The 27,554-nt window shown below is 51.2% G+C and overlaps 1 pseudogene; it reads right to left on the reverse strand.

The window, feature by feature from the left end:
• Window positions 1–2,173: 2,173 nt before the first annotated feature.
• LOC101592495 lies at window positions 2,174–7,335 on the reverse strand (annotated as a pseudogene).
• Window positions 7,336–27,554: the final 20,219 nt, after the last annotated feature.

Consider the following 27,554-nt stretch of genomic DNA (forward strand, 5'->3'; position numbering starts at 1 on the left):
CGGCCTCTCTGCTTTGCGTTCATCCCCACCGAGAGGTTGGCTGGGAATTACGCACGCTGCGCCTTAGGCGAGGTGCTCGGGACACAAGCTTTTCTTGCGGGCAGGAGAGGGAATGCGGGCGATCCCGGGGTTCCCCTGGGCCAGGCCGCCTTACTTTTCTGTCCTGGGTTGGGCCTCGATGACCTCATCTGTAAAGTGGGCGGGGAGGGCGGCTTTCGCGGCTCTTCCTCTTGCTTCGCAGAAGCAGGCACCCTTCTGCTTCAGCCTCCGAGTCTTTCGGGTGCAGAGCCCCCAGCCCACGGAGGCGCGTCTTTATTTATCTGGGGGCTGGCCGTCCAAACACGAGCGCCAGGAGGCGGCCCTCATTCATCTGAATCCAGGAGTCAGGGTCCCACAGACGCGTGGCGGGGCCTGGAGGCCCGCAGCACAGGGCGCGGCTGCGATAGGGCGCAGGGCCACGAGAGGGCAGCACCAGTCCGGGGCTGGGGCCGCGGCGCAGGCGGGCGGGAGGCGTCTGCATTCCGGCTCCAGGAGGCGACGCGCGCGGCCACCGCGGGCCCACGGGACGTTCCAGCCCAGCTCTCACTGGACATTCGTCCTCCCGGGGGAGGCAGGACCAGCATGCGCTAATGAATTAAGAAGCGCGGCGGATTCAAGCAGCAGGAACACTGGATGCGAACCGAGAATGGGGCGGGCGGGTTCGGGGACCCGAATGGACAGACACAGCCGCGACCTGAAGATCCGGACGCAGAGGGACACGGGACGGGCCCGCGTAGGCGCGTCCCCCGCGCAGCCCCGCTTGGCTTCTGCCAGCAGGAGCTGAGCAAGAGTCCTGGAGCTCGCTCAGGGTCACGGAGCCCCAAATTAGGGTCAGTGCTGACAAATCCCTAGTTTATTCCAATCTCTCCAAATAGGACGGTGATCGTGACAGGTTCCAGTTTCAGACCATTATCTCTGGTTGGAAATAGGGCAGCAAAGAATGGGTAGGACAGGAGCTTGAGCGAGTGCCGAGTGCCTCTCTGAGCCTCAGCTGTCGGGGTTTTAAAGAGAAGGGTGTTTCTGATAATTTCCGATAACCTACATCGCCTGTCTCAGCCTAGCGTGCCCTACTGCGGAAGCCCGCGCGCCCTCTCGTGGAAAGGTTTGGAATCACACGCTTGGCTGCAAAGGGTCGTGAGAAAACGGTCGGCCTCTGTGCTTTGCTTGTGCATTAATGCACGCATCCGTGTGCGCTGGCCTGAGTGTGCCTGACGCTCTTCGCGTTGGCGTGTGCACTTGCCTGTGAGCGCCTGTTTTGTGCGTATGTGGCTGTTCTCGTTTAAGTGTGCTTTTCTGTATGTGTGTGTGCGTGCACGTGTCTGTGTGTGTGTGTGTGTGTGTGTGCGGCGCGCCGGCATGTCGGTTCCCAGCGGCCTCCATGGTCTCCTGCAAGCCACGTCCACCTGCATACTTCACTCTGCGTCAGCCCCAGGATTCCCCCTGTGCTACTTCAACCACGTGCAATTATTTTCTTTTGTGTCATGGTGCCTCACCTGAGTATGCCAGATTGTAGCTTAAGACACGATTCTTCTCTATGCAACCAGGCCATTAGACTTTCATCCTGTTGGGCAGTGACTGTCCAGGAACCTGGAACTTGCACAAGTTTGCATGTGGTAGCACACTGGCATGCAAACAAGGTGACCCCAACTCCCTGTCCTCATTTGCCCTTCCGTTGGACTTCCGGCAGATTCTTTAAGCCTAGGTGAAGTGGGATCATTGTCCCCACTTGACAGATGGATATGTTGAGGCCCACAGAGGGAAATAATAAAAACAGAACCATCCAAACAATAGGCAAATGCTCACATCTAGATTTTGCAGGATTCCTGAAAGATAGTTGTTATCAATTCCTGTCCTAAAAGGACAGAGAGGTTTGGACCCCTGGACTGGCGTCTAAGGCGGTAGTGTCAGAGCTCAGCTTCTCTAGCCCTCGGGACATGGATGTGCTGCTCTCTGGCCCCGGCCAGGCCTGCCAGGGAGCCTCCCGCCCTAGTCCCCATCTCTCCCGCAGAGCGGCGGCTGTGTATGATACCTGCGAAGCTGCATCGGGCGGGCGCAGCACTGCTTACGGAATCTCCTCTCTGTGGCGCCTAGTTGCCTGGTGACCTAACTGGATCTTACGGATGGCACCATGTTGTTACAGTGCTGCATGGGAAGTGGTGACATCCGCCAGATCTTGGGCCCTTTCCTGGGGGTCCCTCATCTGGGTCTCTTCTGCGTGAAGGGGGAGTGGTTACTGTTAATGAGGCCGTAGCATGGGAAGGGTGGGAGCTGTCACCCCAATCCTTGTGCTGATACTTCCTGGCCCTGCTCCAGCCCCACTGCATCAGGGCCTGCATCTTCCTTAGATTGCTAGCTGACTTCCCTTTGAGCTGTGGGGGACTTGCATGGAGTTAGAGACGGATGATGCACGGTGGGCTGACTGGTGGTTGGGTGCACCTGCTGCCCAGACTTTCCTCAGGGAAAGCACCCACCCCTGCTTCTAAGGCTGGAAGGGGACCCGCAGCTGCAGCTTATGCCGCCTCACAGGCTTCTGGGAAGGATAGAAGCCCCATCTGGGCCAGGCCTAGGACTCAGTTCCAACTCTGAGGTGCTCTTGAGGAAGGAGGGGTTTCCTGTTGACTCGTCCTCCTCCCTGTGTGCTCGTTGTGGGCCAGGCTTCCACCCCTTGCCACAGGCTTCGGTGCTCTTTGGTCAGTGGGGTGTGACAGGAGGGGAAGGTTGGGTCAGGTAGCTGCAGCACCCTCCGGGGGAGTCCCAGTGGTGGCCCGATCACCTCTGAACTCAGCTTTCCCCTTGCTGGGACAGTTTCTGACTCAGGCTGCTGGAAGGAGGAAAGGGTTTGATGCATGATTTCAGGGGTTTGGTCCACAGCCTCTGGTTCCAGCATCATGGCGGGGGATGTGGAGGAGCAGAGCTGCTGGCCCATGGTGCTGGGGAAGCGGAGCAGGGGGATGGTGCTGGAGAGGAGCGGGAGAGACCAGAGGCGAGACAGCACCCGAGGCCCTGCCTGTGGCCAGCCTGGCACACCCAGAAAGGCCCTTTACACATGCTATGGGGATTTCTTACACAGTGGAGTTGACACATCACAATTCACAGAGACCCTCTCCTGCGCCAGAACCCCCCTCCCAATGGCGCTGCCAGCCAAGACTTCCTCACTGCGCCAGTCCGATGATGGCGCGATCACCTGTGAAACTCCTACCTTTGAACATGCGAGGCTTTGAGGCGACGTTGTGGGGGACTGTGGGGCACACTAAAGCCCACCTGAAGGCTGGGGCCCAGCGACCCCCAAAGCTACAGGTCTGTGCTTGTGGAGACGCTGGTGCTTGCTGCGAGCAGCTGCACCTTCTGGAGTTCCTGGCTATGCAGAACGATGAGGGATTTCTTTCTGCAGCAGCCAGGCTAACCTGAATTCAGACTCTCAGATGTGACCTTGCTGGGCGTGGTGTTGCACATGCCTGCAATCCCAGCAGCACTTTGGGAGGCTGAGACAGGAAGATCACAAGCTTAAGTCTTGCCTGGGCAGCTCAGTGAGCCACTGTTTCACTTTTTTTTTTTTTTTTTCTTTTTTCTTAGTATGTTTGGCTGTTATAGGGTCTCACTGCACAGTTCGGACTCATAGTGATCCTCCTGTTTTCAGTCTCCCCGGCACTGGGATTACAGGTGTGTGCCACCGCGCCTAGACCGTGGCTAGCTCAGCCCGCTCTGGGGGCAGGGCTGGCGCAACATGTGGTGCTGGGGATCACACCATGGTCCTGAGCTTGTTAAGCTTGTCTAATCAAGCAATTTAGTCCACTGAGCTATCGCATTGGCCCCGAGCCACTGCTTCAAAATAATAAGTAGAATAATAAAAAGGCCAGGGGTGTTGTTCAGTGCAAAGGCTCTGGGTTCAAATACAGCAATTATTTTTTATTTTAAAAGTCATCTTGTCACTGGGAGAGCAGGACCTGCTGAAGGGAAGCTGAAGAAGATCATGTGGGAATGGGCTTCACTTCTGGGGACCCAGCCACACCCAGTGACACCCGACTCAGTCACCACTCTTTCAAATTCAAGGGGCTGACAGCCAAAACTCCCGTGACTTAATCCAGCAAAGAAATTAGTGGCTGCATAGCTCGGAAGTGCAGAGGTGGGCGATGCTCCAGGTGGGGCTCCATCTAGCAGCTCAGGGATGGGCCAGTGTCCTTGTATCTGCATTCTCCGTGTTCCCTTGCTGGGGCAGGAGGCCTCCCCTTCAGGCCTAATAGGAGAGAGTTAGCATCTTCTGGAAGACTCGAAGCTCTTTCCTGGCTTCTCATTGCTCGGAGCAGGGCACACACCTCAGGGCCTGGGCCGTGGAGGCTGCTGATTTGCCTAAGCCAAGCAGTGTGAGCAAGTTGCCTACGCTACAGCACCCAGGTCCTCAGAGGGAGCCAGGGCTTGGACAGCGCAGAGGGCAGGGGCCGGAGGGGTGGCGTTTCCTAGTCAGCTGCAGTGTGGTCCAAGACCCCTGTGTGTGCCTGAAACGTGGGCAGTGCTGAACCCTGGGCTATACTGTGTCTTCTCCTAGTCACACAGGTGCAGGAGGAGGTGTAACTTCTACGTTAGGTACAGAAAAATTAATAACAGCAGCTAGAAAAAAATAAGCCATTGCTGTTTTAAGTAAAATAAGGGTTCTGTGATCTTAAGCACTGTGACACTGTGATAGTCAATCATGGGAAAAAGGCGGCAAAGAGGCTAAAGGCGCGGTAGTGTATGCAGTGTGGCTACGCGGGCAAGGGTCAGCTCACATCCTGGGTGTGAAGGAGTGGGACTCTCACACTACTCAGAGTGGCATGATTGTGTGTGTGTGTGTGTGTGTGTGTGTGTGTGTGTGTATTTTTAGGGAAGGGTCTACAGGGTATTCAGAGTCTCACTACTAGATCAGACTCATAGTGATTCTCCTGTTTATAGCCTCCCAAGTGCTGGGATTACAGGTGCACGTCACCACTTCCAGTCTCAATCACCATCTCAGCGCACCCAGGGGCTGGGTGGGCATGGCAGGCCCGGGGATCAAACCCCCAGCCCCTGTACCTGCTTGCAGGCACTTTAATCTGCTAAACTATTTGGCTGGCTGTAATGGCATGAATTTGAAAACAAATGACTTGTTTATTTATTGAATTTTCCATTGAATAGTTTTAGACTATGGTGGACTGCATGGAGCTGAAACCCCGGAAAGTAAAATTTAGCCAAGCCTGGTGGTGCACACCTGTAATCCCAGCACTTGGGAGGCTGAGGCAGGAGGAGCTCCAGAAGTTTAGGACCAACCTGGGTTGCATAGTGAGCTCAAGCGAGCCTGAAGCCCATAGCGAGACGCTGTTTCCAACAAACCAAACCAAACTGAACCGAACCGAACCAAACCAAGACAGACAAAGAAGTGTGGATAAAGAAGGAATGTCACAGACCTGGGGGTCTAAACAGCAGAAGCACACTCTCCTGCAGCTTCAGAAGCCGGAAGTCTGATGAGGCAGTGGCCTTGCTGTTTCCTTCTGGAGCTGGGGGGTGAACCCAAGCTCTGCCTCTCTCCAGCTCCAGGTGGTTGCGGGAAACACACGTGTTCCTCATCCTCTAGATGGGTCCCTGTAGTCTCTGCCCTACTGTCGGATGGTGCCTTGTGTGTGTGCCTGTGACTTCATGTAGCTTTCTGAAAAACAAAAAAAAAAAAAAAAAAAAAAATCCCTAAAACTCTGCATGATAATTTACTAGTCTAAGGAAACAAACCCAATATATTAAGAAATAAATCCAGTTACAAATGCACTCAGAGGTCTATGTGGAGAGGTTGGTGAACACCTGAAAATGGCTGGTTGTTTACAAGGTACACAGGCAGGAACGAGCACTTACCAGCCCAGCGCTGGCCCTCAGACGCCAAAGTGTTCTCCCCGCTGCAGGCCACATAGAGGGACCCATCTTCACCCTTATCCCTCTCATCAAGCTGCCCGGTAGTTAGGCGGGACTGTGGGACCGTCTCGTCCACAAGCAGGAAGGTCGCCTTGTCAGAAGGAAGCTGGATCCTTTTCCTGATGATCCACATAAACGGAGCCACAGTGATGTCAGGTGGGACCAAGTACTGCCGTTGGTCAGTGTCAACAATCTGAGAGTCCGAGACCTTTTCCACAATCACCGGAACTCGATCGAGATAGTTCGCTCGGATCTTCGTGGATTCCACGCGTCTGTGTTCCAGCGAGTGGCCCTCCTTGAACATCCACTTCACGGCAGCGAGGGAGGGGACCGCGCCGGCTCTTTGAGCTGTAAAGTTCAGCGAACCTGACCACAACAACTCACGTAGGCTTCTTACAAACACACCTGCTGTCCGATTCAGGGCCCACCCCAATCCCACAGCCTCACCTTGAGCAGCTACGGCTGCCAAGCGGCTAATCCCAATCCCATTACGACCTGGGCTCCAGAGGGTGTGAAATACTGAGGAGCTCCATTCAGCTCCGTACAAAGCACGAACAGACGGGGCTCAGCAGATTATAATAACTTTTATATAAAAATAAGATTATGAAATTCATTCTGCTGTAAAATTCCTTGCGGGTACTTTGAAATAATTTTAGACTTACGGAAAAGTTACTAAAATGGTACAGAGAGTTCCCTTAATATCCTTCATTTAGTTTTCTCTAACATTAACATCTTGCATAACCGTAATAGCCTGATCAAAACATGGGTACGATACTATTAATGAACCCAGACTTTACTCAGATTTCACTGGCTTTTCTATTAATAACCCTTTTCTGTTCTGGGATCCGATCCAGGACCCATGTTCCGTTCAGTTGTCAGGGCTCCCACTGGGCTCCAATCTGGGACAGTCCTCGCCTCGCCTCTCCTCTCTCTGCCCTGACCTTGGCCCTGTGGAGGAGAGCTGGCCACTAATTTTGAGGCATATTCCTTTGTTTGGGCGGCTGGTTTGACAGGATTTCATTGAGATCATGTGCAGTCGGTCTGCCTGCTAATGGCAGGAATAAAGAGCCGTGTGGTAGCTCTTCTCACTGTCAGTGAAGGTGACCTTGATCATTTGGTTAAGGGGTCACCTGCAGGCCAGCACAGCAGACTTATCAGGGTTCCCTTCACAATGAATGAATGCCTTGGGGAAAACCTGCTGAGGCTCTCCACTGCGTTAGGTGCAATTACTCCTCATGAAGAAGCTCTCCTTGCCTCCCTCCTGTGGGGTTCGTACTCCCCCCACACTTGCTAACCCTCGGGAGCTTCACTCTTCCCGGAAGCCCACCGTAGGACTGTGTCGTCCTCCTGACTTGAGCTTTCCTCGACTGCTTGTTACTTACCCATTTCCTCCAGTGAATACTCACTCACTCACTCACTCACTCACTCACTCATTCATTCATTCCTTCAGTTTGGCTCCACTCAGGCTGTGGAAAGGGGAGAGACTGGGGTAAAGAAGCCTTTCAGCGCCCCCTGGAGGCCCTTAAAATCTTGTGTCCTTACTGTCCTTCCTGTCTCTTCTTTGGCATGGTTACATTCCACTGTGCGCAATGCTCAGAGCAGTGTGTTTTTGATCTAATTCATGTAGACCTTAAAGCATATAATTTAGTGATCTAGATATTTACAAGGTTGGGCAGCTGTAACCATTATGTGGTTCGAGGTGTTTTCCTAACCCCGAAGGACGAAGCGTCCACCCGTCAGCAGTCACTCATCCGCCCAGACCTGGAGCACAAGGCAACCAGGAATCTCTCTTCTGCCTCTGTAAATATGCTGATCCTGGGCATTTCCTACTAATGGAATAAAATAATTATATGGCCTTTGGTGACCAGCCTCATGGTTCCGGCTCACCTCAGACTCACTTTGTAGCCCTGGCTGGACTTGAGCTCACAGTGATCCTCCTGCCTCAGCCTGCTGAGTGCTGGGATTATAGGCACATGCCACCACATCTGGCACTAGCTTTTTTTTTTTCCTAAATATAATTTTTTCCTCAAGGTTCATCTATAGTGTAACCGTCTATACATGAACATGAGGCATTTCATATCGTTCCTGTTTATGGCTGCATAATAATCCACTGTGTAGATGTGCCACAGTTTGCTCATCTATTCAGCAGTTGATGGACACTTGGGATGGTTACACCTTTTGGCTGTTCTGAATAACACTATTATGAATATCCATGTACAAGTTTTAGTTGTGCTTTAATTTCTCATAGGCATGTTCCTGGGAGTAAAAATCCTGGGTTATATGACATCACTGGGGATTGAACTCAGGCCCTTGTGCTTGCCAGGGAAGCACTTATTCCACTGAGCCATCTCCCCAGCACCCCCCCTTTTATGTTTAACTTTTTGAGGAATTGGCAAACTTTTCTGTGGTTGCGCCACCAACCATTTCCTTAGCATGCATCAGATTCCCATTTCCCCATGTCCTTCCAACACTTATTATTGTGTGTCTTTTGTTTCTGGCCATCCTCCTGCGTAAGAAGTGGCATCTCATTGGTGTTTTGATTTCATTTCCCCAGTAATGAATGATGTTAAACATCTTTCCTGTGCTTCCTGGCCATTTGAAGATTGCATTTGGAGAAATGTCTGAGTATCGTAGCCTCTTTTTTTTAAAAAAAATTATGTATTTGGTACAGAGTCTTACTACATAGCTTGGACTTGTAGTGATCCTCCTGTCCCAGCCTCCCCGGTGCTGGGATTACAGGCATGAGCCACCAGACCCGGTCTCGGTGGCCAGCTCAGCACACCTGGGGGCAGGGCCGGTGTGGCATGTGGGGATCGAGCCCTGGTCCCTGCACTTGCCTAAGCAGGTGCTTAGTCTGCCGATTTATGTCTGTGGGCCCTCGGCCTCTTTCAAATTGGGTTATTTTTATTGTTAAGTTTTAGGGACTTATCATATATTTTGGAAACTAGACCTTTGTCAAACATTTGATTTGCAAATAATTTCATTGTGTGGGTTGTCTTTACACTTTTTTTTCCGTTTGTATTGGAAATGAATTCAGAACCTTGTGCTTGTCTGGCAGGAGCTGTGCCTCTGAGCTACATCTCCTACCTCCACTTTCTTAATGTTCTTTGAACCACAGATATTTTTAATTTTGATGAAGTCAAGTGTATTTTTCCTATTGTTGCTTTTGCTTTTGTTATACTGTCTAAGAAATCATCACCTAATTTGAGGCCAGAAAGACTTATGATCTATGTTTTTGGGTTTTTTTTTTGCAGAGCCAGGGATTGAACTCAGGTCTTTGCGCTTGCCAGGGAAGCGCTTATTCCACTGAGCCATCTCCCCAGCCCCTGATCTATATTTTTTTTTTGTCTCATCTCCTATATTTAATTCTAAATTGATATACAATGATAAATCATTTTTAAATAATTTTATTGAGAAACAAATAGCAATGAGACAATTTCAAAGCCAATTAGTAGGACAGTTTCAGTAATTAATACACTGCATATTGCTGATCTATATTTTTTATAGCTATTTCTTTTCCTTTTTGGGGGTTCACAGGATCAATCACAGGATCAATCCCAGGGCCTTGCCGTGCTAAGGGGAACTCTGCCAGTGACCTACACTTCCAGCCCAGTACAGTTGTTTTTAATAAAACTGTTTTGGACCACTATTCACAGAAGGAAAACAATAGGCATTGTGACCCGGCATCCCCCACCTGCACACATTTCATGCAACAATACCTTTCCTGTTTTCTACTCCATTCCATTTCATTAAAACTAGTGGCTGTCAAAACTCACTGAATTGATCTTGCAGCCCATTTATTGGCCGGGAATTGCATTTTTAGAAAATCATTGTTTAAGCGTTTACAAAGTGTTCCCAACACCTGCCCCCATCTCCCCTTCAAGGCAGATGTGTGTGGCAGTTGCTACTGTGTCCCTTTCCAGATGGGGAGACAAGGGTCCAGAGGAAAGTGACTTCCAGGCCCACGGCCAAGCTGGCATTTGGACCACTGCCCACGATTTCTGTCTTTGGACTCACATTCTTTATACCTTCGTGTGCTTCAGAACTTCCATGTTAAAATTGTGGACTTCCATGCAGAGATTCTGCCTCTGCGGGTCTGTTCATAAAGCGTTTAAGCGGCTCCTTCTCGACAGCAAGCAGGAGTCCCTGTGGGTTTGGGAGGGCTGTGAACTAAGACCTGGGTTGATGCTGCTTGCAAGCTCTGGGCTGGGCTGCCATGGATGTCCCTGGGTCCCATGGAGCACTACTGCAGTGGCCTCGGAGAAGGCAGGAGCCAGGAGTGCAGCCAGACTGGGGCTTGGGGACTCACACTCCAGCAAGCAGGGTTGTGGGCTGGTGGGGTTGGGTCTGTGGATGCTGCCAGTTGTGGCAGTGGGCTGGAGCCAAGGAACAGTGACATTTTGTTTGCCTGAGTGGTGTTTGCCCATTTTCTTTTCTTTCTTTTTTCTTTTCTTTTTATTTTGTGGCAGAACCAGGGATTGAACTCAGGCCCTTGCGCTTGCCAGGGAAGCGCTTATTCCGTTGAGCCATCTCTCCGGCCCCAATGCCCATTTTCTTAAATGAGATTGCATGTAAAAATTTGATTGCTGGCATCCCTTGACAAGTCAGAAGATCTGGTGGCCCTGGGCGTGGGTTGCTGCTTGACCGAGGCAGCCTGGGGTCGCCTGGGCCAGCCCCAGTTCAGTCCACCATCGTCCCGCAGTCCTCCCTACTGTCCTCCACCCTGTGCTCAGCTAGGCCTCTGAAGCAGGTTCCCAGGTGCACTTGGACACCTCTTCTCTCCTTTTGCCCCCTTCCCCTTTTCTCCAGGATATAACCATGGTGGTATAGAAAGACCACAGACTGTCAGTTCCTTGGGCAACTCAGGCCAAGCTTCTGTAGAGTAATCGTAATCTTTATCTCTGCAATGCAGGGGCCATGTGTCACCCTCTCGTGGTATTCTCTTCCACAGGGAGGCTATACTTGTAATCTTATTGGCTTATCACAATTTTGACCCACATTATAATCATCTCATGAGTTTGCTCTATCAAACTTCCTTTGAGAAGTGGGCTCGCTGGCAGTGCATCCGGGACCCCTGCTGTCTCTTATGTAGCCCAGGCTGGCCTCAGACTCACAGCCATCCTCCTGTCTCAGCCCGCTGAGTGCTGAGATTATAGGCATGTGCCACCACGCCCAGCAGTTATCCTGTTCTTAACCTCCACTGTTCCTTAGAATTCCTTCCTCAGGTTCCTTCCCTTTGCCTCCTTGTACCTCTGGAAGCAACATGGGCCGCCAGCTGCTCTACTGGAGCCACCCGAGGAAATTCCACCAGGGCTCTCACTCTTGCGGCGTCTGCTCAAACCCACATGGTCTGACCCAGAAATATGGGCTGGACATGTGCCGCCAGTGTTTCCTCTAGTACAAGAAGGCTTTTGGCTTCATCAGGTTGGACTAAGTGATCCATAATTGATGGATTATGCAGGCCATTCATGCGCTCAATGAGAGAGATACACTCTCTTTGTACATAACAATAAATGTAAAAGCTTGGGGCTGGCCAAATAGCTCAGTGGATTAAAGCCCCTGCAAGCAGGCTCAGGGGCCTGGGTTTTGATTCCCGGGCCTGCCGTGCCACCCCACACCCAGGGTGTGCTGAGACAGCAGTTGAGACTGGGCGTGGTGGCGAGGGCTTATAATCTCAACTCTTGGGAGGCTGTAAACAGGCAGATCACTACAAGTCCGATCTAGTAGTGAGACTCTGAACACCCTGAGACTACCCCCCAAAAGTAAAAGCTTAAAAAAAAGTTCATTGGTCTACTTTGGGGAACACACACCTGGCTTGTTGGACACCTAGCAGGTTGGGAGTTACCTTTATTTTCTCTATATCTTTTGGAGGTTTCCTATCACAGGGATCGGCTGGCGCTGAGGCAGGGATGCCCAACAGCCCAGAAATGGTGGATTTACCTAACTCTGGAGTTTAGGACTAGGAAACCACAAATTTAAAATACAGTCTCCCAACTCAACATTTGTCTACAGTAGCTCTCTGCCAATCCCAGTTGAGCTGGGAAGAGGGGAACCTTTCTGGGCTCCCTCAAATAGCAGTCCCTCTGGTGGCTGTTGCCTGGCACAAACTAGGTGTTCAGTGAACTTGAATGACTCTTCTCTCTCCCTCTCTCTGTATTTCTCTCTCTCTCAATCTTTCTTTTTTTTTTCTTCTTTCATCTTTTTGAGTCAGGGTCTTGCTAGGCAGGTCAGGCTGGTCTTGAGCTTACTTTGTAGCCCAGGCTGGTCTCAAAATTGCAACAATTCTCCTGTCTCAGCCTTCTGAGTTCCAGGATTATAAGCGTGCCCCACCACACCGCAGGCTTTTATTTATTTTTTTCTTCAAAATCCTTCTTGTAATTTGCTATTCAGAGACAGAAAAGCAAGGTTGAGTCTTGGGGAAGTCAAGGTCAGCCCTCGAGGGGAGGGGTCAGAGGAACGGGAAGTGGCAAAGGATAAATAAAGAGGGTGAAGCCACCTCAGTAATGTTCACTTCAAAATCGCCTCCCAGGTCTTTAGAAGCATATGCAAATCACATGCAAATCTCACACTTTTAATCGTAGCCCTCCTCGGGAAGTCCGACTGGATGTAGCCCTGGGGGAAATTTGGGCAGAGGTCACTGAATTCCGGGGAGTTTGCCAAGAAGGAGAAGTTGGAGAGGGTGAGGGTGGGGAGGATGGTAGGGAGCAGTTTGGGTGCCCGGAGGGTGCTTGGCAGAGAGGGACGCCACCCCAGGGACTGGGGCTGAGGAAGTTGCAGGGGGTGGGTGGTTGGGGGCTGGGTGGAGCAGGGCAGTCCCTACTCAAGACTGGACTTGGAGAGACAGCTTGGCAAGTGGGACGGTAGGATTTTGGCGTCAGCCCGGCCTTGGTTCTCTCCAGCTGAAGGGCTGGGCTGGTTCTATAGCCTCCGTTTTCTTCTCTGTAGCGTGGACCATCACAGATCTCTGTCACAGGCTCTTGTGCCCACAGCCAGCCAGTCAGGGCTGGAATCCCGATCTTGTGTGACTCCGTAGCACTGGCCAGGCGGTGCGTGAGGCCAGCGGCCTCACCAGCTCCCTAAAGCTCCCGCTGAGGCCGGGGAACCAGGACAGAGCCAGCTGTGACTCAAGCCTGTGTCTGCTCTTGAGAGGTCTGCAGCCTCCTCCCCGGTGTGGAGCAGGTAGCCTTGAAGAGCCTCGAGAGGTCGTGCGACTTGCCTACAGTCCCTAGGCAGCTAGGACCCAAGTGCCCAGACGCAGAGCACCTGCCTCCAGGGTGAACACGTGGGGGTTGGGGGGAGGGAGGGACACGACTCACATCTTGTGGCCCGGGCTGGCAAGTGGCTGCCAGCTGCCCACAGACCACCATCTCAACCCACAATACAGAGTCGAAGATCCCAGTGGGGGCTGCTGCTTCGGGATCCTGGGGCTTCCTGACTCTGCCTACCTCCTTCCCTTTCTCCTTTCCCAGGTCCCCCACCCCCTCCAGCTGTCCCTTCCCTCTCCCTGTTCGGGGCGGGAGCAGTGTTTGGGGAGATTATTCAGTGTTGACATTGGAATATGAATGAGGTGGGAGCGGCAGCCAAATATTGGAATTAGGGAGAGCAGAAGCCCAGACTGGGCTCCAAGAGCGCTGGAACATCTGCGCCTTGGCTCTTCCAGACGCCTGATCCCGCGCCCACCTGGAACGGACTGTTTCCTGCACCGCAGACCAGACCTGCACGGCCAAGCTCTGCTCCCTGGCTTGGCAGCCGTGGCCGCATCGCGGGACTCCTCCCAAAGACCCAGCCTCTGCTGGATTTTCTGGGGCCCATGTCGGGTGCCTTCCTATGGGACAGGTCAGAGGTTGCCAAAGTGTGTTTCTCGCAACCAGTAATTTGCAGACTTTTAATGCGTTGTCTGCACAAGCAACGTCCACGTGTAATGGTTGATACACCGCCGGTTTGAGACCTGAGAAGTTTAGAAGCTGAACTGAATGACTCAGCAGGGGGCCGGGGTCCTCGCTTTGTAAACTGAGCCGGCGCAGGAGATGGCGTGGGCGGAGCCTGCTTAGAATGTAAGGGAGCAAACTAAGTTGCTTCTCCCCTTCTGCTCTTGTTGCTTTTGCTCTTCCCCCGCTGCTGTCTTGAAGCTTTGCCCCTGTGCCCTGCCACCCTGCCTGGGAGCCAGCTAATTGCAGACTGAAACCTCCACAAACTGTGAGCTAAATAAACCTTTCTTTCCTTAGTTTAGGGTGTTGGGTATTTTGTCTCAGCAACCAGAAAACAGTAACTGAAACACGTGGCCATACCTTGGGAGATGTGTCGCACAGCAAAAATGCAGGACTTCTCAGTGTTTAATAATTTAACAGTCATAGCGATTCAGCCCAATGGGGAGAGTTAGAGTGTGCAGTGTCTCCCCAACTCGTTTGGCAGGTAACCCTTCCGTCACCTGGCATCTATTGGGGACTCCTGTTGGTAGAACTGAGCCTGGCCTCGCAGCTGTTGGTACCGGTGTGTGGGTAGGGCAGGAAGAGGAACCTTAGCGCTCCTGGCCGAGTCCAGACGTGCAGCAGCGCCTGCCCTTGGAGCTGAGCGGACGCTTCGGGTAGGAGCCGACCGGGTCTCAGAGGTGATCACCACCAGCCCTGCTTCCTCTTTGAACTCGGCCGATGAGTGCAGATGGGCTGGTAGCTTTGTGACAGTCCACCCTCGAGGGTTGTCCCACTGTCTTCTCCAGGAAGGGGGCTGTGGACGAAGCAGTCTGCGGCCCAGGGCCCCGGCAGTCCTGGGTTTCACTTGGGCTTACTGAGCAATGGGCAGGAGGTGCTGGGTTCTAGGGTGCCTAACCTCTGAACCCAGCTTTGTTATGGTGCCTGGCATGGTGCGGGGTGCCAGGGAGTTGGGGGCCAGAGTCACTTTATGGACCAGCACTTGGGGCCACTGAATCCATGGCAGCTGCCCCTCGGAGCCCTGCTCAGGCTTGCTATGTGGAGCCTGCTCCCTGGAGGCGCGCCCCTACAGAGGCCTCCACCTGGAGTGTGACCCTTGCCATGCAGGCCCTCCCCTTTGACCCTGTCTTCCCACAGGGGCTTTTGGGCCAGCAACCTCAGCCCTGTCCCCCACCAGCTGGGAACGAGCAGACTCAGGAAATGAAAGAGGCCTGATGGGGAGAACGCAGAAGCTTCCTCAGGAGGCCCTGTCCTTGGTTGTGTGGCCTGTGTCCCCTCTGGAGCCCTGCTGGAGTCCCTCCAGCTCTGAGGGAATGCGGGTCTGTGGAGTCAGAAGCATCACCCGTCCTGCGCCCTACCCCCCATCTGTCCCCAGAAAGGTCTCTGTCTCGCTGGGTGATTCCAGCAGTGACAGCTTCCTACTCTGTCTCCCTAGAGTCTGCTGGGGACATCCTCAGATTCTGTCCCTTTCCAACTCATGGCTGTCTCAGAATCCCTCCGACTGCCTGTGTAAAGCCTTGGTCATTCTTTCTCTTCAGTGACACCCCTGGAACTCTCCAACCACCAACTCTGAGGCCCCGCCTCTGCTCTTGCTGTGCTTGCAGCCTAAAAGCCCTTCCCCCTTCTGATGAAACCTCATACCAGCTTCCAGACCTGACTCCTTCCCACCTGCTTTTCCACCTTTCCTCCTGCCACTCAGAGCCCCTGGTGTCACTGTGCTTTCTTTCTTTCTTTCTTTTTTTTTTTTTTTTTTTGTGGAACTGGGGATTGAACTCAGGCCCTTGCGCTTGCCAGGGAAGCACATATTGCACTGAGCTATCTCCCTGGCCCTCACTGTGGTTTCCCTGTAGACTAAGGGCAAAGAGCCCAACCTTTTCTCCTCCCTCACTCTCAATGGAATGGCAGCTGTCCTAACTGGTCCAGAACACTGAGGTGGTCTTGAATTGTTAAAAACCACACACACTCTTGTAGCACACCCAGACGGTTGTGTTTCAGAAAGTAGAGCCCAGCTACCATACTTGCTGAGGCAGAGTATCAGAGTACCTGGGTGCCTGTGACCTTTTTCTCCTTCTAGGTTAGGCTGGACCGAGCCTCTAACAGTGAGTCAGCTGTATGAACCCCCACAAGCCAGTCACTCTCAGAATTCCCAGCTCTGAGCTTTGGGGGGGCGTCCAGATGTAAACCCCCAACACCTTCTCTGATCCTGTGGGTCACTCTCTCTCCCCCTGGGTTGTCCTAGCTAAGAGTTTCAGGGTACCCACTCAGCAAGTCTGGGCGCTCTGGAGGTCACTTGTCTGACTTCCATAGTGTGGCACTTTGGTCTTCTGTGCCTTGTTATGGCTCTAGATAATGCTGAGCACAGAAGGAAACATCCCTGCAGGCAGAGCCTGAGAAATGGGTTTGCTGGGGAAAAGTTGCACAGGCTGGTCCCAAACTCCTGGACTCAAGAGATCTTCCTGCCTCTGCCTCCCAAGAGCTGGGGTTCCAGGTTCATGCCAATGTCCTTGGGTTACATTCATGGTTCTTTAGTGGACACTGCCCAGTTGTCTTCAGCGATTGGATTGATGTGTGGTATGCACTGAGGCATGACAGTCTGTCTTTCTTCCTTGGGAGCAGAGTCGGGAACTTATAGGTCACCACATTCCTGGAACAGAGTAGGCTTTGTGGATGCCTGTTGAATGAATCCATGGCTTACTGAGCCCTGGCTCTCTTTTTTCTTCCCCTGAAAGCAGAAGCCTTCCTTCTCTGTGACAGCCTGTGACGTCAACTGGGAGACCAGGAGACCTTGGCTTTTTAGACTGTGAAGAATCCTGAAGAGTCCTGAGCACTCTCTTTGTTAAGTGGTGGGTGTGAGGTTTTTATCTTTAAAGCTGGCCTGAAGGATGTTGGTTGTCATGGCAACTCTGGAGCAGGGCAGCCTCTTCCCTCCTGTCTTGGGAGCCCTGGTTGCCATAACAACCAATGAGTCCACCCCCCCCTTCACTACAGGGCCTCCAGCTTCCCAGGTCTTAGCAGCCCTGATGTCACTTGACCTGTCATGCCCCCCCCCCCCCCGGGTCCTCTGGAGCCAGGTGAGACAGTAGCATGGCCACTGTGGAAAGGGGAGGTTCAGGCGCAGGAAGAGTGAAGCCCAGGAGGGCCCCTGATGCGTGCTGACCCGAGGGGGAGAAGGTTCCCTGGGGTGTTGGGGTCCTTGTGGGATCCGAGGCACAGGGGTGTGCTGGCCAAGTGTTTTGCTTAGACAGGCAGCACTGCGGCCACCCAAGCTGGACTTTCAGGCCCTGCCAAGGGAAACCACATCCTCTTCACAGTGGCCAGGAGTGCCGCAGGAGGGACGCACGGGGCCCTCAGCAACACCATGAAGTCTTCTGTGGCCACAGGAAAGCGGATGCCTGAGGGTCCTCTTGTCACTTGGAAAACTCTAGTGAGGGGAAAGCAGAGCTGGGGTGGCTGCGGCTGCAGCTATGTGAGGCCCATGTGGGCTTTGCAGACGCGGCCGGGAGCACAGGGGCAGAAACGAAAGCATGCGTGCCTGTGCTCCTGTGGTCCGAGCTGGGCCCCGCCAGGTGCCTCCTCCTGCCCTTATGCCCATTTGTGAGGTAAGGTAGTTGAAATATAGGGAGAACAGAGACAAGGAAAATTGTAGTTTTATTTTTTTACTATTTTCCTTTTTGGTACCGGGAGTCAAACTCTGGGCCTTGCACTTGCTAGGCAGGTGCTGTGCCACTGAGCTACATCCCCGGCCTAGAAAATTAGTTTTAAAACTATATATATATATATATATATATATATATATATATTTGTCATGACTATGGGGATTGATGAAGCTAGAGCCTTCATTCTGAGCTACATCACCAGCTCTTCAAATTTTTTTTTTTTTTTTTTTTAATTTTGAGCCAGAGGGCCAGTCAGATAGCTCAGCGGACTAAAACACCTGCTTAGGCAGAGCGCAGTGGCTGAGGTTCAATCCCCATGTGCCATGCCAGCCCCACCCCCGGGGTGTGCAGCGATTGAGACTGGGCATGGTGGCGCATGCCTATAATCCCAGCTCTTTTATTTATTTATTTATTTATTTATTTTTATTTATTGCATTTATTTATTGGGTGTGTGTGTGTGTGGCCAGCTCAGCCCACCAGGGGGCGGGGCTGGCTGGCATGTGGTGCTGGGGGATTGAACCGCGGTCCCTGTGCTCTGCCAAGCTTGCTCCAAGTAGGTGCTCTAGACCACTGAGCCATCTCACCAGCCCAATGCTCTGTTATTGTCTGCATGTGTGTAAAGGCCTTGTGCATGGTAAACCCAAGCTCTACTACTATGCCAGAAACTGTGAACCTTTTAGAACTTTCAATGACACAAACAGGCCACTATAGCACCTGTGCCACAGGTTCACCACCACTGCACTAAGCTATCACCCCAGACCCTACTAACATTTATTTAGCGTGTGTGTGTGTGTGTGTGTGTGTGTGTGTGGCCAGCTCAGCCCACCAGGGGGCAGGGCTGGCTGGCATGCGGTGCTGGAGGATCGAACCGAGGTCCCTGTGCTTTGCCAAGCTTGTTTCAAGTAGGTGCTTTAGACCACTGAGCCATCTCTCCAGCCCCTAATCCCAGCTCTTGGGAAGCTGAACACAGGCAGATCACTATGAGTCTGATCTACATAATGAGGCCCTGTAGATCTGGTACTAAATTAAAAAAAAAAAAAATTGCCGAGGCTGAGCTTGGCCTTGGGATCCGCCTGCCTCAGCCTCCAGAGTGCTAGAATGGCAAGTGTGCCCACTATACCTGGGCCCTAAAATTGTATTTTAAGAAGACTGCAATTTCAGGACACAATGGAAGTTACGCAAGGCTAGCTATCTCTGTCATCCGTTTCTTCTCTAGATTTTTAAAATGCAGGCTCATAACATCCAACTATAAACTTTGTGTTTGATGGAACTCAGAGACTTCCATACCCCCAAATTTCAGTGTGTGGAGGGGAAAGACACTAGGGGAGGGGGCTGAAGCCCAGCGGAGGGGAGGGGATGGGAAGGGGCCGAGAAGCAGCTGGCTCTCTGCAGACGCAAGAAATGCAGGGACCAGAGGCACCCAGTGCCAAGGTGAGACAGAGAAAGGAGGTCAAGGATGGAAAGTCTGTGTGAGAGCGGGTGGGCCCCAAGGCCCCAGCTCTGTCCTGTGCAGCCAAGTGGCTGTCCTCATGGTCCCCAGACACCAGAGCTCAGTCCCCAGGGGTGCTATGCGTGGAGAGGTCAGGGTGAGATGTGCTAGGGTCAGGGGACGGACTCTGCCTAGGAGCTGAGAGACTCCCCGCGCCCTTCTCTGCCCAGCCCCAGGGCACCAGGTCAGGCTTACACCTGCATCTACTGCTAACTCTGAGGGGAGACGGAGGATGCTTTCTGCGGAGGGAATACACAGTCCTGACGGGGGCAGGCAGACGCTCACAGCTCAGGGATCTGCAGATGGCCAGTGGGTGGGGGCTGTCCCACAGTGCGGCCCACGGTGGTGTGAAACTCAGGCACAGAAGGCCCCCGCCAGGCTCCGCAGTGGACGCGCACTCCAAGAGCACCAACATTTTCAAAAAATTTATGTATTTGGTAGCTCAGCAGATTAAAGTGTCTACAAGCAGGCACAGGCGCCAGGGGTTTGATCCCCAGGCCTGCCTTGCAGGCCCCATCCCAGGGTGCGCTGAGATGGCAATTGAGACTAGGCGTGGTGGTGCGCGCCTATAATCCCAGCTCTTGGGAGGCTGTAAACAGGCGAATCACTCCAAGTTTGATGTAGTACTGAGACCCTGAACGCCCTTTACCTAAAATACAAAAAAAGAAAAAAAAATCCAAAACACCAAAATTTATGTATTTGGTACCGGGTCTTGCTACACAGCTCAGACCTACAACGATCCCCCTGTTTCAGCCACCCCAGCACAGCATGCAGTACCAGGGACTGAACCCAGATCTTTGCACTTGTCAGTCAGGCACTTATACCACTGAGCTATCTCCCTGGCCCCAAGACTGTCAGCATCTAAGGGTTACTTCTTGTCCCCCTCTCAGGAAACTATAAGCCAAGAGGAAACAGAGCAGAAATTATGGGCAAAGAAACCATAATTGTTATTCTTAGATAAAACACATCTTGTGTGAAAAAATAACAGTATTCTAAAAGGAGTAACTAGAGAATAAAAAAGAATTTGTGGACGTAAACATTCTTTATTCTTTTTTTTTGGTCTCTTTGAGACAAAGTGTCACTGTGTAGTGCAGGCTGGCCTGAGACCCACTGTTTAACCCGGGCTGCCCTCAAGCTCTCAGGGATCCTCCTGCCTCAGCCTCCTGAGGCTGGGATTACAGGCGTGCAGCACCATGCTGGGCCAGAATGTAGGCATTCTGATAGCAAAAATTTAAAAAATTTTTGAAGGTTGAAAGATGAAGTTAAGGAACTTTCTCTGAAAATACAACAGGAAGAGACAATGACGTGGATGAGAGGAGAAATGAGACAGCAGGCCTGAGAAATCAGGGCATTAATCCAAGAAGCTCGACATTCAGCTAATAAGAGCTCCAGAAATAGAGGAAGGAGAAAAACTGTCAAAAAATACACGAGAATTTCCCAGAATTAAAGGATGTGAGTTCCCAGACAGTAAGTTCCACTGAGTGTCCAGCTCTGTCAAGGTCAAGAATACCTAGATCCAAGGTCACTTTCCGGACATTTCAGATTCAGTGGTTCAGAGTTTTATGGTTTCTGGAAAGGTTGGCCAGCACTCAGACATTTGAGGGGAAGCCAGAAATCATTGACTCAGATAAAAAATTTGCCACTATCAAAAAATAAAAATAAGGACCAGGGAGATGGCTCAGTGGAATAAGCACTTCCCTGGCAAGAGCAAGGGCCTGAGTTCAATCCCCGGTTCTGCAAAAAAAAAAAAAGAAAAAGAAAAAAAGCAAGCAAGCAAGCAAAATAACCTCTGCTGAACAAAATAGGAATGTTTTAAATAAATACAGGATCTAGTGAGGCTGAGGCTAAGCAGTAAGCAGGTGAGTTATGAAAGTGTAAGTTTGGGTCTTGCCTTCATTTAGTGTTGCTGTTTTGGTTATTGCAGTTTTATATTGTTGACAGGGTTTTGTGATGTGGCCCAGTCTGGCCTTGAACTCATATTAATCTTCCTGTCCCAGCCTCCTGAGCATTGGGATTGCACTGTGTAAAACCACACACTGACTCCTGCTGCAGGTTTTGGCAAGCCCTAGCGACCCTGCAACTCAGGAGAGAAAGCTTCACTTCCTTTGCCATCTTCCTAGCCCTGCACACCAAAGACTGAGAATACCAGATATCACTGTCTTAGCATTTTCATCACTGTAACGAAATACCTGAGACAGTCAGTCAACATAGTGGAAGAAAGGTTTGTTTTGGTTCACAGTTTCAGAGGTATCAGTCCAGTGAAGAAACAGAAGCATCGCGTGGAAGGGCAGGGCAGTGGGGGTCCACTCACCTACTAGAAGCCAGGAAGCAGAGAGCAGCAGCACTGGGGACAAAGTGTGTCCTTTTGGGCCTGATCCCAGCAAAGGCCCAGGGAAGCTCCCCCAGGCAGTTTGCCCTTTCACAGTCATCCATGTAGTTATGCACCCGCCAGGGGTGGATCCATTCATCAGATGCCAGCCTTGTGATCCAGTCACTCCCCAAAGCCCCACCACTGAGCCCTGCTACTTCAGGGCCAAGCCCTCAACACACTGTGTGGGACACTCTATAGATTCAGACCACAGCACTGTAAACTATGGGCAGAATCCAGGGCGTGAATGCAAAGGGAGATTTTTAATGGCAAACAAGGCAAATTACGTCAGTATTTTGAAAAAAAGTCCTTGACTGCATGTATTAATAACAAGTCATTAATCTCTGTGTCAAGACAGGTGGAATAAGGTCTTGGTGGCCTGTGTGTAAAATTGTACTTCTGGCAGTCTTCTGTGACGAGTTCTTCTTTATGGGGATCCATTCCCGAGAACCCACCTTGAAAATCTCCTGACTTTGTTTTGGTCGGGGGCTGACAGAAGTGACGCCATCTTGCTTCTGCCAACTTTCTAATAGTCACTTTGGAAGCACGTGAACAATGGAATAATGCCTGTCAAAATTCTGACAAAGTGTTTTTGCACTTAGCCTTCCACACCTACCTTGACTGTCAATGAAACGTGAGGGAGAAACAAAGACCCTTCCAGACACACTGAGCCTTCCCAGAGCTGGCTTCCATGTACTTTTCCACAGGGACCTACAAAGGATGTGCTCAGTTACAACCAGGGAGCGAAAAGCAAAGTTGGCTGCAGGGTCAGGGACCCCAACACAAGAAAAGGGCTCAGGGAACAGTTTGGGTAATGGCCAAGCGGCTCGGCCTTGTTGCAAGAGCAGGAAGTCAGAGGGCTCTGAGGTGGTAGCATTTGTCCTCAGGAAAATAAATGGACCTGACTGATCACCCGACACATCTGGTGAGGTGGACAATTATTTTGAGGACCAGCAAAGACTTTGTCAATTGTCCAACCAACCAACCAACCAACTGACCGACCAACCGACCAACTAACTAACCACCGACCAACTAACCAACCAGCTGACCAACTGACCTACACTGATGAAAAATGAAGTAATAATTAACAAGATAGACCAAAAAGACAGAAAGAAGATCAAGGTCTCCTTATCGGTCCAGCAACAAAGTGTATTTATGTTGTCTGAAAAGGTAGAAAATGGGTTTTTAAAAACAGATGAAATTGAGGCCAGGAGGGAATAGAAGAAAACCTCCTCTCTGATGCTGAGGAGCCCATCTCAAGGTTAAGATGATGACGCAGGAGGCTGAAGAGTACAAATGTTATATGCAAGGGAGAAAATAACAGAAGAAACAGCCTCGGGGGAACAAGGGGAGGAGAGATAGGGTAGGCTGCAGGGGTGCAGGCTGTTGACTTTAATTGTCAGCCTCTGGCACTCCTGGGCCCCCTCTGTGCCCCCGGGCTCTGTGGGCATGGATTCAATCGACCCCAGCAGGAGTACTAAACGAACCCCAAAGTGCATCTAGACTGATTTAAGTCATGGAGGCTTAAATCTTGTCCTTAGTCCCTAGCTAATGCAGTGTAAGAAGTATTTGCATAGCATTTACATTGTATTATATATTATAAGTAATTTCAGGATGCACTAAAGTTTGCAGGAAGATGTAGGTTCTATGCAAATAGTATGCAGTTTTATTTAAGGGACTTGAGCATCTTTGGGTTTTGGTATTTGCATGGGAGCCTGGAACGAATTCCCTATAGATCCTAGGGATGCCTGCCTTGGCTATTCAAAAGATTTACAGGTAATGCTTTGTTTGAAACAAAACATTATTTTGAAAAATAGATTGGGCTCTTGCTCTCTCCTGAACAAAGGAAGAGTTCCCCAACTTCCCCATCTTCCCCTGGTGTCTTGATCCCTTTTCTCTGTGAGTGACCCTAGCTCTGGGGCTCATGTCCCTAGCAGCGCTCTGTTGCTGAGAGTGAAATAAGTGAAAAATAAAGTTGGTTAAATTCACAAGAACTAAAAATACTTTTGTAGCTGCTGAACCGGGAAATCCCTGCTGACATTACAGGATATTTGTCTTTCCTGGGCAGCCACAGATATTAGTGATACTTCGTTTTCATCCTTGAGCCGGGAAGGCTGGGTTGAGGTCAGAGGCAGTTTGCAGAGAGGGTGGCATTTAGAGACACACTCGGCCCCAGTGCCGTCTCCACCCTGCAGCAGCCAGCCGTGGGAAGCAAGTTACTCACCCCGAACCCCGTCATTGACTGAGTAATGAGGATAAGACAAAAATACTACTTGGTTGCTGTATGGTCAGCTTGCCCCCTGCTGGTACAATCTATATGGACGCCTACAACTTGAAGAGAAGTTTATTTTGGCTTTTGGTTTCCAGGACTTAGGTCATGGTCACTTGGCTTCGAGGCACAAATGTCACGGGAGAGGGTGTGGTGTAGCAAATTTGTTAGCTTCACGGTGGTTGTTGGTGGTGGGCAGAGGACAGGGATTGATCTCGCACCTGAGGTCCCACTTTAGTGACCAGACACACCCAGGGGTGTGTGGCATCGAGCTAAGCAGGCTGGCAGTCTGCATCAGGGCAGCGCGGTCAATCGGAGCAGCACATAGGTAGGGTGCCTCGGGCCTGGTAGGTGGGCCCTAGGGGGCGGAACCCAGGAACCTAAGGGCAGAAGGCTCACGGTGACAGCGTGACAGCGCTTCCCTGCTCCTCTGTTTCCTGAATTCCTGTTCTCACGCTAACTTCCAGGTTCGCTGCTCTGCCTCCAACACCAGAGGACCCTGCTCGGCGTGGGCACGCTGCGTGGCACCACTGTGGTTCCCAACATCAGCACATTTTCTGGGACAAGGGAGTGATGCCACTTAAGGGTCTGTGTTGAGTCAGTTTGCCTGGTTTTTAAGCAAAAGTTATTTAGGTGGGAAAAGATGCAACTTGAGGTTTCCATGATTTTCACACGACCTTTAAATAGCCCAGATTTGCAATTTCCTTCTTTCGCTAATGAGAGACTCGATCGTTGTGGAAAAAAGCAACTTGATTTGATGCTGTTGCCCTGCGCATTTCCTCTTCCCTCCCGGCGTTTCATTGGCTGCAGGCTGCCCAGCCTCCCTGGCTGCCTCCCTGGCTCGCCAGGCTGCGCCCTGCTGGCCCCTGGCCACCATTCCTCCTCCGTGGGAACCGCGGGAACTGGCAGCTCAGAATTCGCCAAGCCCTCCCGAGGCCACAGCTTCCTCTTTCAGGCTGTGCTGCAGCCCCTTCCCTTGCTGCCCTCCTACCTTGGCTTCAGGTCAGGGAAAAGGTCGCCTTAATTGGTTGTTACTGTTTTTAAAAACTTCTCCATTTTCATTGTTGATGCTATGGTCCTTCCCTAAGGCTCGGGCTTTTCTTCTTCCTAACTCTACTGCTCTTACTCTTTACTGATCTTTAATGACTTAGTGGCCTTCGGTGACCACCTCCGCCTGGTTATTTACTGCCTTAGCTCTCTCCCCATCTGGGTCCCTGGAGTCCTCAGTGCTCACTGGATGGCTTCTCAGAGAGGCCTGACTTCCCCTCACATCGGAGACACACTTGCACACCTGTCCCCACCCCTCCCAATCTTGTCCTGGTCAGCTGCAAAGGAAACTCTGAAGTCATTCTTTGTTCCCCTCTCCTCCTCTTGTACCAGCCCCCACCCTCTGATCTCACCAGGGTGGCCCTCACTGTTCCCAAGCGTGTGGTCACTCCTCTGTCATGCCTGGAACAGCTGGGAGGAGGGCACTTTGTCCCTGTCACACTTTTCAAAAAGGAATGTTTTCCTTAACTGATTACATATTCTCTTGGAGTCCAAGGATGATGCACAATGTCCTTTGTCCCAATGAGCAGTCCCTAGTCTCCCAAAGCCTGGCCGCAGACAGTGTGCGTGACCTCATTGCTGATTGTCCTGCAGGCCCTTTGACTGGTGGTGTATGCAGGGGATGTGATTCTTGAAGGTTCACGGGTCAGTCCCTCTCCAGGTCAGGACAAGGCCTTGGGACCTTGGTGGGGGTGGGTAGTGGTAGAGAGAGCGTAAAGCATCTACGGTGTGCAAAGCCCTGGATTAGATCTTTAAATCTGACAGAGAGAGAGACAGAGAGAGAGACAGAGAGACAGAGAGAGAGACACAGAGAGAGAGAACAGAGACTGCCTAAATTTTCCAAATTCTTAAGAATGTCTAAGACAAATCAATGATCCTCTTCTTCACTGAAGCGTTGCTGTGCTAGCAACAACAGCTCAGCCTTTTGACTTCCTCTCACCAAGGAGACTTGTCAAGGATGGGGAAGGGATGGACATGCCAGCCCGCCAGCGTCTTGTCACCCTGCCCGTGTGTGCCTTTATGCTAGTTCCCAGCTTCAGATTGCTGCTTCTCCAAGGTAGGGAGAGGTGGTGGTCATCTCAGGGCGGTAGATGGCACTTGCGGTCTTCCTACCATGTTGCATGAACAGATCACCCTTTGTTTAAAAGTGATTCTAAATTGATGAAATAAAATAGCCCAGATTATAGAGGATGGTGATGGAGAAGTCGTTAAAATGTCAAAAACCCAAATTCATAACAGGAATACTATCCATCTTTATCACCACACTTAAGAATCACTGTAAATTCAAAGCAGAACTGGACATACATGATCTTTCGGAGTATCTTCAGTATTACATGTCATAGGAAAATATATGTACTTTGTGATTTATGGCCTACATTTTTAATGGGGGAAATAGAAATTTCAGTTAGATTAGGGCATATAAAGATGCTAACTTTTTCTTATGCACATTCATGGATCCCCAAATTCTGCCTGCAGATTCAGTGAGAGGCTAGTGTGGGCCCCTTGGAGACCCTCGTCTCCTGCTCCCTTCTGGAACTTCGAATGTCAAACTTTAGTTTTCCCTCACGCTAAATAAAGTCTTATGACGTTTATTCATTCTTTCAACAAACGTTTATCAAGAGGCCCACACTGGAGATATAGCTCAGTGACACAGCACCCGTGTGGCAAGCATGAGGTCACAAATTTGAATCCCCCCATCCAAAAAAAAAGACTTCCCAGAATCATGTATGTCATTGTATCAGATATTGGAGGTCCATATAACGGTAAGTAAGAAAATAAACACGCTGCTTTACAATTAGGAGAAGAGACATTTTCATGCTAGCAGAACCCCAAACACAACATGGAAAGCATAATGGAGGAGCTGTGTGAAGTATCCCAGAGGGGTCAGAGGTTAACATTTCCACTTGGTGAGAGATGGGGAGGGCAAGTTCAGGAGGAAGTGGCATTTGAGCTTGGCCTTGGGGACAAGGATGTAAGAGCCTCTACGTGGAAGGGACAGTAGATACCACTGGCATATTTATTTCGCCACAAGTGTGGTGGTTGGCGGTTCAGCCTAATAAGTTTTCAGTTTTAGCATGGTTGGGCGAGCATCGGGAAGCCATTCCATGACAGGACAGTGTTCAGTGACCTCCGTGGATACTCAGTGCTGTGCTACAGGCTTTCCATTGGGTGGCTGTGCCCAGCGGCAGTGTAATACAAGTGTTCTGAGCATGCTCAGGGCAGGCTGGGCTGAGCTCTGATGTTTGGGGCTGAAAGATCCAAGACAGAGGAGGAGAGGAGGACTGTGTGCCAGGAGAGCCCCTCTAGGCAGAGCTGAGGGTCCACACCGAAAGGGACATGCAGCACTCTATGTGTCAGTAGGACCCGGTGTTTCAGAACCAGCAACAGGAGCCAGACACCAAAAGTTACCGAGAGAAAAAACAGGTCCAGCAAGAGGCTACGCACTGCGGGAGTCCTGGACTGCAGCCTATGCTCGGGATGTGAGCAGCGCTGGCAGGGGCCTGCTCCTCCAGCCGGACAGGAGACAAGACAAAGGAGAATCATCTTTTTCTGTGGAACCTGCAGGGTTGAGGCAGAGTCTTGCTAAGTTGCCAGGCTGACCTGGGATCTTGCTATTTTACAAAGTACAGAAAGAAGAACTGAGTCTAACCCATCCTTGGTCATAAATTTTTCTGTGTGAAATTGGTGGCTTTCACTGCCTTTTGAGCTGGTGTTTGCTTTTCCCCCAGCGTATGGACATGCAGTAGTTACTGCGTTCTTGGTAAAAGTTTCTGGTTCCTTCTGAAAAGCACACCATGGGAAAAAGGCAAACTGTAGAACATGTAACCATAGGACTACAGGATTTAAT

The sequence above is a fragment of the Octodon degus genome, unplaced genomic scaffold (assembly GCF_000260255.1).
Source record: "Octodon degus isolate 3935 unplaced genomic scaffold, OctDeg1.0 scaffold00018, whole genome shotgun sequence".
Taxonomy (NCBI): domain Eukaryota; kingdom Metazoa; phylum Chordata; class Mammalia; order Rodentia; family Octodontidae; genus Octodon; species Octodon degus.